Source organism: Aulonocara stuartgranti, assembly GCF_965226115.1.
Source record: "Aulonocara stuartgranti genome assembly, chromosome: 22".
Lineage (NCBI taxonomy): Eukaryota > Metazoa > Chordata > Actinopteri > Cichliformes > Cichlidae > Aulonocara > Aulonocara stuartgranti.
Window position 1 is genome coordinate 37,966,223 of NC_138957.1, and position 15,025 is coordinate 37,981,247.

Sequence of the window (15,025 nt, forward strand, 5' to 3'; positions counted from 1 at the left end):
CCACGGCTCGTTCACTTACAGTCACTGGTTTCTTTAATAGCAACATGACAAGTTACGGCGAGGAGGACGTGAGTCACAGACGTTTGTGTTTGACAGCAATAATAAAATGTTTCGCTGCGTCCTCTGCAGTGAAAACCACCAGACAAGCATGATGTCATCTTTATTCATCATCTGTCATTTTTTATTTTGGGCTCCTGGAGGCTGATATGGCAACAATAATACAAATATAATTATTAATAATAAGGCTCGAGCCGCGGGTCCCGGACTCGAGCTCGGGCTGTACGGCTGAGAGCGGCCGGCCCGGGCTCGAGTCCGCCGTCTTTACCGCACGTCTCTCTGCTCCTGACACTACTTCACTGCATCTGTGAATAAAGCTAAGAACAGAAAACATCTCCGCCTGCAGATTCAGCGTTCTCGGTGGCGCTTTAATAGAAACGGTCTCAGACACATAAATATCTGAACACATTTCTGTCCTGAGAGGTCAAACACACCAAAGCACAGGTTTGATATCTGTCTCTTAGAGCGTCGCAGGTTTCCTCTTCACGATGAAGATGATGATCTACTGAAACTCCTGCAAACAGTGAAAGAATCCAAACACAGCTGCCTGCAGGTCAAAGGTCAGCCCGCTGCGCTGTGGTGCGGTCACAGTTGGTACTTTTTTATCACACACGTGTACTTCTACTTCACTGAAGAGTATATGTACTTCTGCACCACGTGTCATGTGACCCACGCAGGGTGTGGCTTAGTTCCAGTTCAGCTGAATCCTCTCATATCGGCTCTTCACACAGCCGTGACCACAGCTCCTCTTCATGTGTGATCATCTGATCACAAACGCGATGCGCAGACGTCTGTCGACGTTCGGAGCTGCAGATCTGAGATATTGTCAAAACTGACAAAATGAAAATTTGCTATCAGATTTGAATCCAGCACCAAAACCATCACAAACATCTGACTGACAGCAGCTTCATGTTTCAGCACGGCAACGATCCAAACACGCCGCCAGCGCAGGGAAGCACGCCTGGACAGAAACACACGGGGGAACTATCAGAGCCTCAGCATCACTGAAGCTTCATCCTGACAGCGAACACGCCGGCGTCCTTCAGGAAGCCCGGAGAACTGTTCCCGAGGATCCTCACAGAGCTCACACTGAGCTCCAGATTAAAATATTCAAACTCTGTTTTTAACTAAATACACATGAATGTCTGAATAAATCTCTGCACGTATTTCATACTTTACTGCAAAACAGAAAGAAACGAGGGGCAGATGAAGACTTTTGCACAGCACTGTACTAGAAGGAACCAGAAGGAACCCAGGAAGATGAAAGCGTGGTGAGCAGGAGACCTTTGATGACACGAGCTTTGAAGGTTTTCTGCAGAATTATGAAGAAACAGATCAAAGGTCCGACTCTGCATTTCACGTTAAATTGGTGCAGTTTACTGAACATGACACACATGCTGGCTTTAGATTGCGACACTGTCAGATTCAAAGGATGTGACAATGACTGTAAAAGGCAATAAATCAGTGACACGCCCCCTCAGGCTGTCAGTCGGTGATTAATCACACGCATCATTTCCTCAAATATGCAAATGCAGACGTCACATGATGCAACACTGCTTCCAGAAATAAATGTGGTGTAATGATTCGGTAAGTTCGCCTTTTTCAGGAGAAGCTGGTGGGAGTCATGACAAGAGCAGGTGAAAGGTCACGATGAATGTGGTGTGCACGCAGCTGTGAAGCTAAAGATGGAGTGCACATTAAAGGCACTGGGCCTCGCTCCGTCTGCTGCAGCCGCTCAGCGATGCTGCGGCGCTGGGATGGCACATGTTTGCTCAGAGAGACCAGTTTGTTTCCCCAGAGGAGAAACTGGGACTGCTGTGGAGGCCAGCAGCAATAACCTGAGCTCAGGCTCATATTAATCTGCTGCTTCGAAGAATAATTCTGACCTCAGTTCAGGAGATGAGGCTTGGTGACGTTTTATTAGGTGCAGATGATGATGTGGTAACTTTCACGTTTTCATTTCTTTGATGAGGGGACACGTTCTCAGATGATAAATCATAAGCATGAGTTCATATCTCAAGTCTGAAGCTGCAGACATGGATGTAAATGTCCCTGCGCAGCATCCAAAGCCTACGGATTCTCTTCACCTCCACCTTTGGTGGGAGACGCCCCTCCCGGCTGCTGCAGTCAAATACAACAGGGAAACATGGCGGCTCCTCAAACGGCAGACCCGCTCCTCAGCATTTTTAGTAAACGATAACTTTAATTATAGGATTTTTATTCATGAGTACAATATCTTTTTTCTATAAACTCAACTAATTATTGAGCGTACCTTTAAACAGCTATCTGCTCTCAGAAGGAAATCCAACAGCAGCCGCCTTCACAGCCAGTGACTTTCAGAAAGATCGTCAAAGCAGGATTTAAAAATTAGGGGTGGCTCAAGACTTTTGCACAGTATTTTCTGTCAAGTTAAATGACTCTTGTGTTTACATGTTCTAATAATTAGCGTATCCAGCAGTTGAAGGTCTTCAGATTGGTTTTACTCACCTGGACAATCACCTGTCTGCGGTAGAGCTTCATCACGTGTAGGCCGGTGCTTCCTCCACATCTGTAGGTTGTTATGGAGAGAAATGATTTATTGATACACAGAATTTAGATAGAGGTTAGACTCCGATGGCCCGCCTCAGCGGAGCAGAACCCGGCAATGACAGGCATTGAGCTCAAAGACAGGAAAAGCTCTCTTACTGATGCAGGAGTTCTACAGGAAGCACGTGCACATAACCAGTAATGCATGGCACAAGCAAAGCACGCATGAGCACCATTAGAGTGAGATACTGGGGAAGGTGTGGTTAGCAAGGGGTAGAGATGGAGGCTGCGACGAGGCCGCTGATGGCCGACACAACGTAGAGCCTGCCGGAGGCTGAAAGATGCAGAGAGTGGAAGTGATCCCAGGCTTAGACACCTGAGGGCGGACGCACCTGAAACCATAGAGCTTCCTTATTCAACTTACATATGCTGTACATACACCTTCATATGGAGAACTTCCAATAAAAGAACAGGCTTCTTCTGTGTGAGCATGAAATCCATCCAAACACAAACACTGACGCTGGACTCAAACGTTTCCAGCAATTAGACGGCCCCTGCTGCTGTTTGACTGAACATGACTCAGGTGGCCGTGTCGGGACAAATCGCTCAGACTGTGCCAGCTGGGATTTGTATGCCCTGCGGATTAATACATTCCCACAACATTTCATTTCTACGTTTTGTATTTGAATGTCAGGCTTGTTGGGGCAGGTTTAGTTTGAACTTGTCTAAAGATTCACAAACTGGCGAGGAAATCACCCGGGACCTAAACATGTACTGTCACACTGTGGATGCTCATTTCAGTGATTCAGTTTAAACCACAACAACACACAGGGCGCTTCGTATTGTAGGGTAACGACTCTGCAGTTATAACGTATGGATGTGTGTGTCCACTGGTCACTGTGGGCCCAGCACTCAGTTTCACACCCTTTTTTCTACTCTTGGCTCTGGATGATGTCATAGAGAGATGGCTCATGAGGCCATCTCATGCTCAAAGCTTCTGCCGCCCCTCCCTGAGCCTAGTTCTGCCTGAGGTTTCTTCCTGTTAAAGGGAGTTTTTCCTCCCCACTGTCGCTCATAGGGGGTCATATGATTGTTGGAATATTGTAGGGTCGACCTTAAAGTGCCTCGAGGTGACTGTTGTGATTTGGCGCTGTATAAATAAAGCTCTGCCCACCTGCCACTCAAACGTTGTATTTAGGACAGCCAATCAGAAAGCTGGTTCTGTGACAGTGTTTCCCCGGTAACCGTGGCGCTCTGACTGTCAGCCTGAAGCAGGGCTGAGCTCCTGTGGTCCATGTCCTCCCTGCTCACAGGGACTGTTTCCTTTTCAGACAGTTTGTGGGAGTTTCTGGTTTGATTTGTACAAATTTCTCTTTGAGTTTCATCCAACTGAGGATGAAATGATCCAGTAATTACTCCAGACCACTTAAAGGACCAGTTCAAAGTGTCCTGAGCTGATCTCGGTCCTCACTTCCTGAACATTAGACCAGAGGATCAATATCACTCTCATCACTCCATCCATTAAATATGAAGCGTATGGGCTGGAACACTCACTCAAACATGCTGGAAGAGCAGTTCCAGTCATGGTGACGCAGCAGTGTGACCTCTAACGACTGCACTTCCTGTTCTCTGCACCTACAGCTCCGCCCACGAGTCAGTCGAGCTTTGCAGAAGAGCAGACGTGTTTACAGCCTGCTTTTATTCTTCATGGATAGTTTCTACCGTCAGTAGGGGCGTGGCCTGTTTGACTGACAGGTGGATGTAACACATTTATAATGACATCATCTTACTGAACTGTATTAGGTTTCAGTGTAAGCTCATAAAGTTTCCAGCAGTAAGCGAGTCCAGCTGTGCAGAAGTTCACTTTCGTTGTTTACATCTTCTTGCAAAGGTACATCTCCGTCCTCAGGAAGTTCTTCATGCGGTCGATAACACTCTCATCGCTCTGCGCATTAAAACAGTCTCTGCTGCTCAGCTGGAAAACTGGGTGGTGTAACAGAAGCATGAATATATTCTGACTTGTAGATGATCAAACCTCAGACTGCTGTGGGGAAAAGTCCGGCCCTGTAAATGAAATCATTAGCGGTCTGATTCAGACTGACTCCCACACTGAGAGAGAAGGAAACAAGCTCCAAGCTTCAGCTTCTGTTCTTCCTCCAAGCAAGCCTGTTATTACTCCAGCCTGTAATCACACAGGGACAGTAAAACCTGCTGCACACACACACACGAGAACTTATTCAGACAGCAATGACCCGCTGTGCCACACGGGGGCGATAGTGGGGCTAATAACAAATCTCATTAATTTATGTCTTTTTAACGTCTCTTGCAGGATTGGAGGATTGAAACAGCCAACAGCCCGTCGGAGAGGAGGACCACATCGTCCCCGAGCTCTGAGGGCTGGGTGACTCCGGTGGATCAGGTGCTGCTGATTGAAGTCCCAGCTGCTCCACCCTCCTCTCCAGGGCCTTCAGAAAAGCCACACAGACAGGCTGGTGGTTGTCCAGGTGTGTTGTTCACCGGTGCTTTCTTTCATCCTCACGATGCACCAGCCTGTAGATTTTGCCACTCCTGCGATTGTAGACGTTTCTCAGATGGTGTTTAAGGATGTCTTGTATAGAGAGCTGCTTTGACCACATGTACTCTGTTCACAGCACAATCTGTCAAATCAACTCAGACCTTTTATTTATTTACTTATGTATTTTGGCATAAAGAAGGAATTGCCCACACTTGAAATGTCCAACTACTTTTGGTCCCGTTAAAAAGAGGGTGGTACCGACACACGAGCCAGGCAGAGATGACACAACAGCAAAACACTACAGAACAAACTGCTTGAATGGAGAAAAAGATGCATGCAAGGCTGACATACTGTATAGGACAAAGGGGCATGAATCACAAAGTGGTTTTAGGAGAAGTAGAAACACACGAGCTTGGAACTGGAGTTTTGAAAAGCCAAAGCAAAGAAAGAAAGAATTATAGCAGTGTTTTATGATGTTGAGAAAGCATGTATGATAAGATGTGGAGACAAGGTTTACTAATTAAAGATGGTATCAGGGCGACTGCACAGATGGATAAAGTAAGGACAGGAAACAAGTATTCAAAGACGTGTATAGTAGGAAATGTAACACCACAGTGGAGCAGAGCGAGTCACTTATTATTTTATCATTTTCACTGATGATAAATGATGTGTTGTAGACGGAGGAATGGGATTTCCCTTTTTGCAGATGATGGCGACATGTGTGGAAGAGAGGAAGGAGTTTATTACTAGAAAGGTACAGGAAGTGGTTTTAAAGCTGAAGGACCGTCACGCGAGTGGGTACGAACAATGTTTTTACAAGGAAAGACATCAAGTAAGGACGTTAAACTAAAGTAGAAGAAGTGAAATAACATTTCCTGAGGTTTGGTTTGATGACACGTTCAGACAAATGCAAGAAAGTGTTAAACATCATGAGAAGTTTGAGTGGACGTGACAGAACAGGCCTGAGGCTTATATACAGGTCAGTGTGTGCATGTGTGGCTCGGGTTAGATCGTGTCCAGTACGGAGCATTGAGACTCTGTACAGGTGAACTCAGACAGGTAGAACCAGGAGAAAGAAGAGAACAGTTAACACTGAGTTACTGGGCGGATCATCGGGAAACAGCTGGGCTGGAGAAAGAAGAAAAAGACGTGAGCCATTTTATTTGGACTGTGAATAGATCAGGTCAATAAGTCAAACGGTCATTACCAGAAATACAGCCGTGGATACTTCCAGAAGCTGCAGTAGACTCACTGTTGGAAAGGAGAAATGAGGAGTTTACTTTAAACTGGCAAACAGCACAGAAACATATTCATCAATATTGCTGTCATGTGCAGATTGATACAGCATCTAAGAGTATATCTAACAGAGCGGGAGCAGCTGTGATTGTGTTTAATATCAACGTAGGGAACAGGATAAGCAGAGATGGGCAGTAACGCGTTAGTTACTGTAATCCGATTACTTATTTCAAGTAACGAGTAAAGTAAGGGATTACTATTGCAAAAACAGTAATTAGATTACCGTTACTTTCCCGTAGGAACGCTGCGTTACTGCGTGCGACGTTAGTGACAACAGCTGTGTGCAGATCAACAATGGATCATATATCGAGTGCAGAGAGAGTATGAGCGTGCAGCGTTTAAAGCGTGGAAGTACTGACCTTACTTTGAGTTTGATTCCATAAAAAGTGACAAAAACATTAGTGTCCGCTGTGCGTGGGAAGAAAACTTCTTTTTACAGCGAAAAAAACCCCTAAACTTCCAACAAGCACCGAGTAGCTACGACGTAATGGGAAACTCACAGAGAAACTCGCGGATTCTTCCACTGACCGCGGCACACCTGCACCAGGGTAAACCTCCGCCTGCCCCACTCCTGCTTTACAGGTGAAAATAGAGCAACAGGACCGCTGAGTCTTTGACTTTATTTATTTTCTGCTGTGTTTTACTTGCATCTAAAAAATAATTTCCCCCAGGGATCAATAAAGTATTCTGATTCTGATCTATTTGAAAGACTGAGTGTAAACACACAAAAATATTTTATTTTATGTGCTGGAATGTGCAGAAAATAGGTTTAAATGTTAAACTAATTTCTTCCAGTCAGAGAATGTTGCAGATAATTAAATCTTTGCTTGATGCATAAAGTTAAAAGATTAAAACTAATAAAACAAGTTTTAAAAAGAGACTTTTCCATTTGATTACATTTTGTATGATGGATTATGCAGAAAAAGTAGAATTGGGCTGAAAGATCTATAACTTTATCACCTATTCAGGTTGTAAATCGTGTTTTTAAAAAGTAACTGAGTAACTAATTACTTTTGAAAATAAGTAATCAGAAAAGTAACGGGATTACTTTTCTGGGGAAGTAATCAGTAATTCGTTACTGATTACTTTTTTCAAGTAACTTGACCAACACTGAGGATAAGTGATGGGCTTTCAGCACAGACAGAGGAACGGCTGTGATGTTATCAGCCGTCCACCGGGCTGAAGACACCACACCATTAAAATCAGTCATTTGTTCAGATTCCAGTTCATTGTAAGTACGTTTCCAGTGCAGCCATTCAGAAAGTAGCCGGGACAGAAACTCAACAATACAGAGTGAACACGATGGCTCTGATGATTACAAGAAGACAACTGATTTACTGAAGAAGTGAAACTTATCAGGCACATCTAATTATCTTAGACACACACGTCTGTATGATAGGATCTAATCTTAAGTGACTTTCTGGTCCACACTCCATACCAGCTGCTGAAGGTAACGCACCAGTTTGTTGACTGTCAGCTGCCAATAAACACCAAAGAAGAAGAGTCTGAAAGCAAGGCAGGGAGGAGAGGGCCACAACAAAGGCTGGAACATCTTCATCCTCTGAGCAGCTCTCTGTCAGCTCTGTGAGGATCCTCAGGAACAGTTCTCCAGGCTTCCTGAAGGACACCCAAAGCTCTTTGGATGTTTCTGCCTCCTGTTCTCTGTCAGCGTGATCCCACACTGCTCCACGGATGCTCCGGGTCTCTGCGGAGGCCCATCCGTGACTGACAGAGTCTAAAGATAAAATGTTAAATTTGCTCTTCGATAACTTATCTTTTATCTGTAGACACAACACAGCTTATCTTTGAGCCTTTTTATGTTTGACTGAAACACAGAGCAGACTGAAGTCACTTCACAAACATGAGGAAAAGGTCCAAAGACGAACTATTGATCCAGACTTCTTTAGAAATGATAAGAAAGCCTTGAAACATCTCTGTTCAACACCAAATCAACAGTCGCCTACAGAGAGAAACTCAACAATCCGACGGTCCTAAACACTTGGCAACAGCGAGGAGGAAGAGACCCCTTGTAACAGGAAGGAACCTCTGGCAGGAGCAGGCTCAGGGAGGGGCGCCCACCTGCTGTGGCCGGTGGGGGTGAGGGCAACACTGTGACATCATGAGGACAGCTAGCTCTGTGTGCTCTGCAGCGCTGCGTGATGAATAACTCTTTGTCTTTGCTGGTAACACAGTGACCTCGTGCTCGAATTCCTGGTGGGGGAGCGCCTTCTCCTCAGGCTCCTCCCACACTCCCGCCCTGCATGTATTACTGTTACACATTCCTGAGTAAATACTGCAGGCGTGTCAGGTCCTGTCAGCCGTACTGCTCCAGCGCACACAAACACAAAGTGTGCGCCGTCGAGCGAGAACAAGTTTCTTCTTTTTCTGCAGTTTTCTTTACAGGACCTGCAGCTTTCCACCGTGAACGCCAAAAGGCCTACCTGCACCGGTCACCTGCTCCTAAACCTGATTGGCTGAATGCTACTCACTTTAAATGTTGACACGAACACTTCACTGTGCTGTATTTACAGTATTCAGTGATTACATTTCTGAAATTAATAATCCTACTCCCAGTTGTCCTGCTTTGCCTTACCACCACTCCATTTCTCTTCCACACCACCTCCGGCGCTCCCGGCCTCGCTCTCCTTCACCTTGCCTCCTGCACACACGCATTACTCGTAATTATCCCGTCACACTTTATTTGTGTTTCAAATGTTAGTTTGTCAGATGTGAACATGTTTTGTAGGACCATGTTTTCACATTTTACCTCAGTTTGTGTTTGCAGTGTAGCGTTCCACTCTGAGGTGCTGCACAGGTAAGCAGCATTTAAAGTATGCCTTTATTCATTTATGAGACGCGTGCTTTCTTGGCAGCGGTTTTAGGCTGGATGCCACTCCTCTCCTGCCCTCTCCAGTGACCCAGGCTTGAGAGGACACCGCCTCTTTAGAAACCTTATCGAGATAAGAAAAGGTGTGGAGCAGCTTTCAGAAGCTCAGGCTGATGGAGACGAGATCCATTTGCCCGATGCAGTGATGTAAGTATTGATCTCTCAGCCGTTCAGGGTCACGCGAGGCTCTCGGAGAGGCTGCGGCGTGTTAGATCTGTGTTACTCGAGCTCAGACTCCAGTTTGGTTCTGCAGGTTTTGCTTTTCCTGACTTCAAAGTTTGCATGTGTGAAATGTTGGTTTCACTTTGACACGCAACATGTCAACATGCAACAAACACAGGCGGTCTGTGTGTGTGTTAGTTTGTTTCTGTCTGTGTGATTGTGTGTGTGTGTGTGTGTGTGTTTCTGTGTGTGTGTGTGTGTGTGTGTGTGTGTTTGTTTGTTTCTGTCTGTGTGATTGTGTGTGTGTGTGTGTGTGTGTTTCTGTGTGTGTGTGTGTGTGTGTGTGTTTGTCTGTTTGTTTCTGTGTGTGTGTGTGTTTGTTTGTGTTTGTGTGTTTCTGTGTGTGTGTGTGTGTGTGTGTTTCTGTGTGTGTGTGTGTGTGTGTGTGTGTGTGTGTGTGTGTTTGTTTGTTTCTGTCTGTGTGATTGTGTGTGTGTGTGTGTGTGTGTTTCTGTGTGTGTGTGTGTGTGTGTGTGTGTGTGTGTGTGTGTGTGTGTGTTTGTTTGTTTCTGTCTGTGTGATTGTGTGTGTGTGTGTGTGTGTGTTTCTGTGTGTGTGTGTGTGTGTGTGTGTGTGTGTGTGTGTGTTTGTTTGTTTCTGTCTGTGTGATTGTGTGTGTGTGTTTCTGTGTGTGTGTTTGTCTGTTTGTTTCTGTGTGTGTGTGTGTTTGTTTGTGTTTGTGTGTTTCTGTGTGTGTGTGTGTGTGTGTGTTTCTGTGTGTGTGTGTTTCTGTGTGTGTGTGTTTCTGTGTGTGTGTGTGTGTGTGTGTGTGTGTTTGTTTGTGTTTGTGTGTTTCTGTGTGTGTGTGTGTGTGTGTGTTTCTGTGTGTGTGTGTTTCTGTGTGTGTGTGTTTCTGTGTGTGTGTGTGTTTCTGTGTGTGTGTGTTTCTGTGTGTGTGTGTGTGTGTGTGTGTGTGTGTTTGTTTGTGTTTGTGTGTTTCTGTGTGTGTGTGTGTGTGTGTGTGTGTGTGTGTTTCTGTGTCTGTGTTTGTGTGTACAGTGGGGCAAAAAAGTATTTAGTCAGCCACCGATTGTGCAAGTTCCCCCACCTAAAATGATGACAGAGGTCAGTAATTTGCACCAGAGGTACACTTCAACTGTGAGAGACAGAATGTGAAAAAAAAATCCATGAATCCACATGGTAGGATTTGTAAAGAATTTATTCGTAAACCAGGGTGGAAAATAAGTATTTGGTCAATAACAAAAATACAACTCAATACTTTGTAACATAACCTTTGTTGGCAATAACAGAGGTCAAACGTTTACTATAGGTCTTTACCAGGTTTGCACACACAGTAGCTGGTATTTTGGCCCATTCCTCCATGCAGATCTTCTCGTGAGCAGTGATGTTTTGGGGCTGTCGCCGAGCAACACGGACTTTCAACTCCCGCCACAGATTTTCTATGGGGTTGAGGTCTGGAGACTGGCTAGGCCACTCCAGGACTTTCAAATGCTTCTTACGGAGCCACTCCTTTGTTGCCCGGGCGGTGTGTTTTGGATCATTGTCATGTTGGAAGACCCAGCCTCGTTTCATCTTCAAAGTTCTCACTGATGGAAGGAGGTTTTGGCTCAAAATCTCACGATACATGGCCCCATTCATTCTGTCCTTAACACGGATCAGTCGTCCTGTCCCCTTGGCAGAAAAACAGCCCCATAGCATGATGTTTCCACCCCCATGCTTCACAGTAGGTATGGTGTTCTTGGGATGCAACTCAGTATTCTTCTTCCTCCAAACACGACGAGTTGAGTTCATACCAAAAAGTTCTACTTTGGTTTCATCTGACCACATGACATTCTCCCAATCCTCTGCTGTATCATCCATGTGCTCTCTGGCAAACTTCAGACGGGCCTGGACATGCACTGGCTTCAGCAGCGGAACACGTCTGGCACTGCGGGATTTGATTCCCTGCCGTTGTAGTGTGTTACTGATGGTGACCTTTGTTACTTTGGTCCCAGCTCTCTGCAGGTCATTCACCAGGTCCCCCCGTGTGGTTCTGGGATCTTTGCTCACCGTTCTCATGATCATTTTGACCCCACGGGATGAGATCATGCGTGGAGCCCCAGATGGAGGGAGATTATCAGTGGTCTTGTATGTCTTCCATTTTCTGATGATTGCTCCCACAGTTGATTTTTTCACACCAAGCTGCTTGCCTATTGTAGATTCACTCTTCCCAGTCTGGTGCAGGTCTACAATACTTTTCCTGGTGTCCTTCGAAAGCTCTTTGGTCTTGGCCATGGCGGAGTTTGGAGTCTGACTGTTTGAGGCTGTGGACAGGTGTCTTTTATACAGATGATGAGTTCAAACAGGTGCCATTCATACAGGTAACGAGTGGGGGACAGAAAAGCTTCTTACAGAAGACGTTACAGGTCTGTGAGAGCCAGAGATTTTCCTTGTTTGAGGTGACCAAATACTTATTTTCCACCCTGATTTACCAATAAATTCTTTACAAATCCTACCATGTGGATTCATGGATTTTTTTTTCACATTCTGTCTCTCACAGTTGAAGTGTACCTCTGGTGCAAATTACTGACCTCTGTCATCATTTTAAGTGGGGGAACTTGCACAATCGGTGGCTGACTAAATACATTTTTGCCCCACTGTATGTGTATGTCTGTGTTAGTTTGTTTGTGTGTTTGTTTGTTTCTGTGTCTGTGTTTGTGTGTGTGTGTGTGTTTGTTTCTGTGTGTTTGTTTGTGTGTGTGTGTATGTCTGTGTATGTTTCTGTGTGTGTGTGTGTGTGTGTGTGTGTGTTTGTTTCTGTGTGTTTGTTTAAGTGTGTGTGTGTGTTTGTTTGTGTGTGTGTGTAACTCACTTCCACAGAACACTGAGCCAAACCTCAAACATGCAGCTAATCTGATCTCCCGTCACAGCTTCCTGCAAAGTTTGACCTGCGTTCTTTGTCACCAGGTTTTCAGTTTGCAGGTGTAACAGATGACAAGATAAGAGAGAACACCAGGACGTGTTCAGTGCTGCACACACTCCTCCAAATACACTGTTTTCATTAGAATGATGGTAAAATGTGACCAAAGAACCACTGTGACCTCTGCAGTACAAGAACTTTCATCTTTTACCAAAAGTATGTAGACAAAACCACGGCCATGCTTCAGTGGTTTTGTCTAAATACTTTTGCAGCAGGGATTTCTTCCGAGTTGGTGTCGTGATGTAAAGTGGTGTGTATGAGGAAGAACATTTTTCACACACTCTGTCATATCTGTGACATCTGCTGCGTTGAAGAACTGAATGTGTGTGTGTGCTGAATGTGGTGAAACGGTCCAGGCAGTGCGTGCCGTCTTTCTCTGCTCTCTCGTGGGTTCAGTTTGTTGTTCCAGCGTGATGACGGCTCCCTCACCTGCACTGACATCTCTTTGGAGCTCATTAAGTGTTCCAGTGAACAGCTCCCAAATCCACAGGTAACTCTGAGGATTACTCTGTCATGAAATAGCACGCACTTCAAGGCCAGATGAGGCCTGTTCTCTCCTCACTCCGTTGTCTAATTGGGAGCTGTGTATAAAAATGAGTCATTCCTAAAAAATATAAATATTGTTTTATTATTACAATGTTATCTATGGGCTGCAAATACACTGTACAGGGAGTGCAGAATTATTAGGCAAATGAGTATTTTGTCCACATCCTCCTCTTCATGCATGTTGTCTTACTCCAAGCTGTATAGGCTCGAAAGCCTACTACCAATTAAGCATATTAGGTGATGTGCATCTCTGTAATGAGAAGGGGTGTGGTCTAATGACATCAACACCCTATATCAGGTGTGCAACGTCCTTTCCTTTGGCAAAATGGGTCAAAAGAAGGACTTGACAGGCTCAGAAAAGTCAAAAATAGTGAGATATCTTGCAGAGGGATGCAGCAGTCTCAAAATTGCAAAGCTTCTGAAGCGTGATCATCGAACAATCAAGCGTTTCATTCAAAATAGTCAACAGGGTCGCAAGAAGCGTGTGGAAAAACCAAGGCGCAAAATAACTGCCCATGAACTGAGAAAAGTCAAGCGTGCAGCTGCCAAGATGCCACTTGCCACCAGTTTGGCCATATTTCAGAGCTGCAACATCACTGGAGTGCCCAAAAGCACAAGGTGTGCAATACTCAGAGACATGGCCAAGGTAAGAAAGGCTGAAAGACGACCACCACTGAACAAGACACACAAGCTGAAACGTCAAGACTGGGCCAAGAAATATCTCAAGACTGGTTTTTCTAAGGTTTTATGGACTGATGAAATGAGAGTGAGTCTTGATGGGCCAGATGGATGGGCCCGTGGCTGGATTGGTAAAGGGCAGAGAGCTCCAGTCCGACTCAGACGCCAGCAAGGTGGAGGTGGAGTACTGGTTTGGGCTGGTATCATCAAAGATGAGCTTGTGGGGCCTTTTCGGGTTGAGGATGGAGTCAAGCTCAACTCCCAGTCCTACTGCCAGTTTCTGGAAGACACCTTCTTCAAGCAGTGGTACAGGAAGAAGTCTGCATCCTTCAAGAAAAACATGATTTTCATGCAGGACAATGCTCCATCACACGCGTCCAAGTACTCCACAGCGTGGCTGCAAGAAAGGGTATAAAAGAAGAAAAACTAATGACATGGCCTCCTTGTTCACCTGATCTGAACCCCATTGAGAACCTGTGGTCCATCATCAAATGTGAGATTTACAAGGAGGGAAAACAGTACATCTCTCTGAACAGTGTCTGGGAGGCTGTGGTTGCTGCTGCACGCAATGTTGATGGTGAACAGATCAAAACACTGACAGAATCCATGGATGGCAGGCTTTTGAGTGTCCTTGCAAAGAAAGGTGGCTATATTGGTCGCTGATTTGTTTTTGTTTTGTTTTTGAATGTCAGAAATGTATATTTGTGAATGTGGAGATGTTATATTGGTTTCACTGGTAAAAATAAATAATTGAAATGGGTATATATTTGTTTTTTGTTAAGTTGCCTAATAATTATGCACAGTAATAGTCACCTGCACACACAGATATCCCCCTAAAATAGCTCAAACTAAAAACAAACTAAAAACTACTTCCACAAACATTCAGCTTTGATATTAATGAGTTTTTTGGGTTCATTGAGAACATGGTTGTTGTTCAATAATAACATTATTCCTCAGAAATACAACTTGCCTAATAATTCTGCACTCCCTGTATGTGTAAAGCTGATTCCACACATCCTTTGAACCCCAGACCTTAACCATCCATCCATCCATCATCTATCCATCCATCCATCCATCCATCCATCTATCCATCCATCCATCCATCCATATATCCATCCATCCATCTATCCATCCATCCATCCATCCATCCATCCATCCATCCATCCATCCATCATCTATCCATCCATCCATCCATATATCCATCCATCCATCCATCCATCCATCCATATATCCATCTATCCATCCATCCATCCATCTATCCATCCATCTATGCATCATCCATCCATCCATCCATCCAGTTTGTGTCTGAGGTTGTTCTCCAGGGTCTGATCCAGCGGTGGCGTGGCCTCTGCTGGCAGCAGGATCATTTTTGGAGTAT

The 15,025-nt window shown here is 45.0% G+C and overlaps 1 long non-coding RNA gene across 1 annotated transcript; it reads right to left on the reverse strand.

Annotated features, from left to right (window-relative positions):
• Positions 1 to 5,994: 5,994 nt before the first annotated feature.
• Positions 5,995 to 8,172, reverse strand: LOC309698047. The gene is made up of 3 exons (XR_014273996.1): positions 7,854 to 8,172; positions 6,306 to 6,349; positions 5,995 to 6,226 (listed from the first exon to the last, which is right to left on the reverse strand). It is a non-coding gene; the product is annotated as an uncharacterized lncRNA (long non-coding RNA).
• Between the last annotated feature and the right edge of the window lie 6,853 nt (positions 8,173 to 15,025).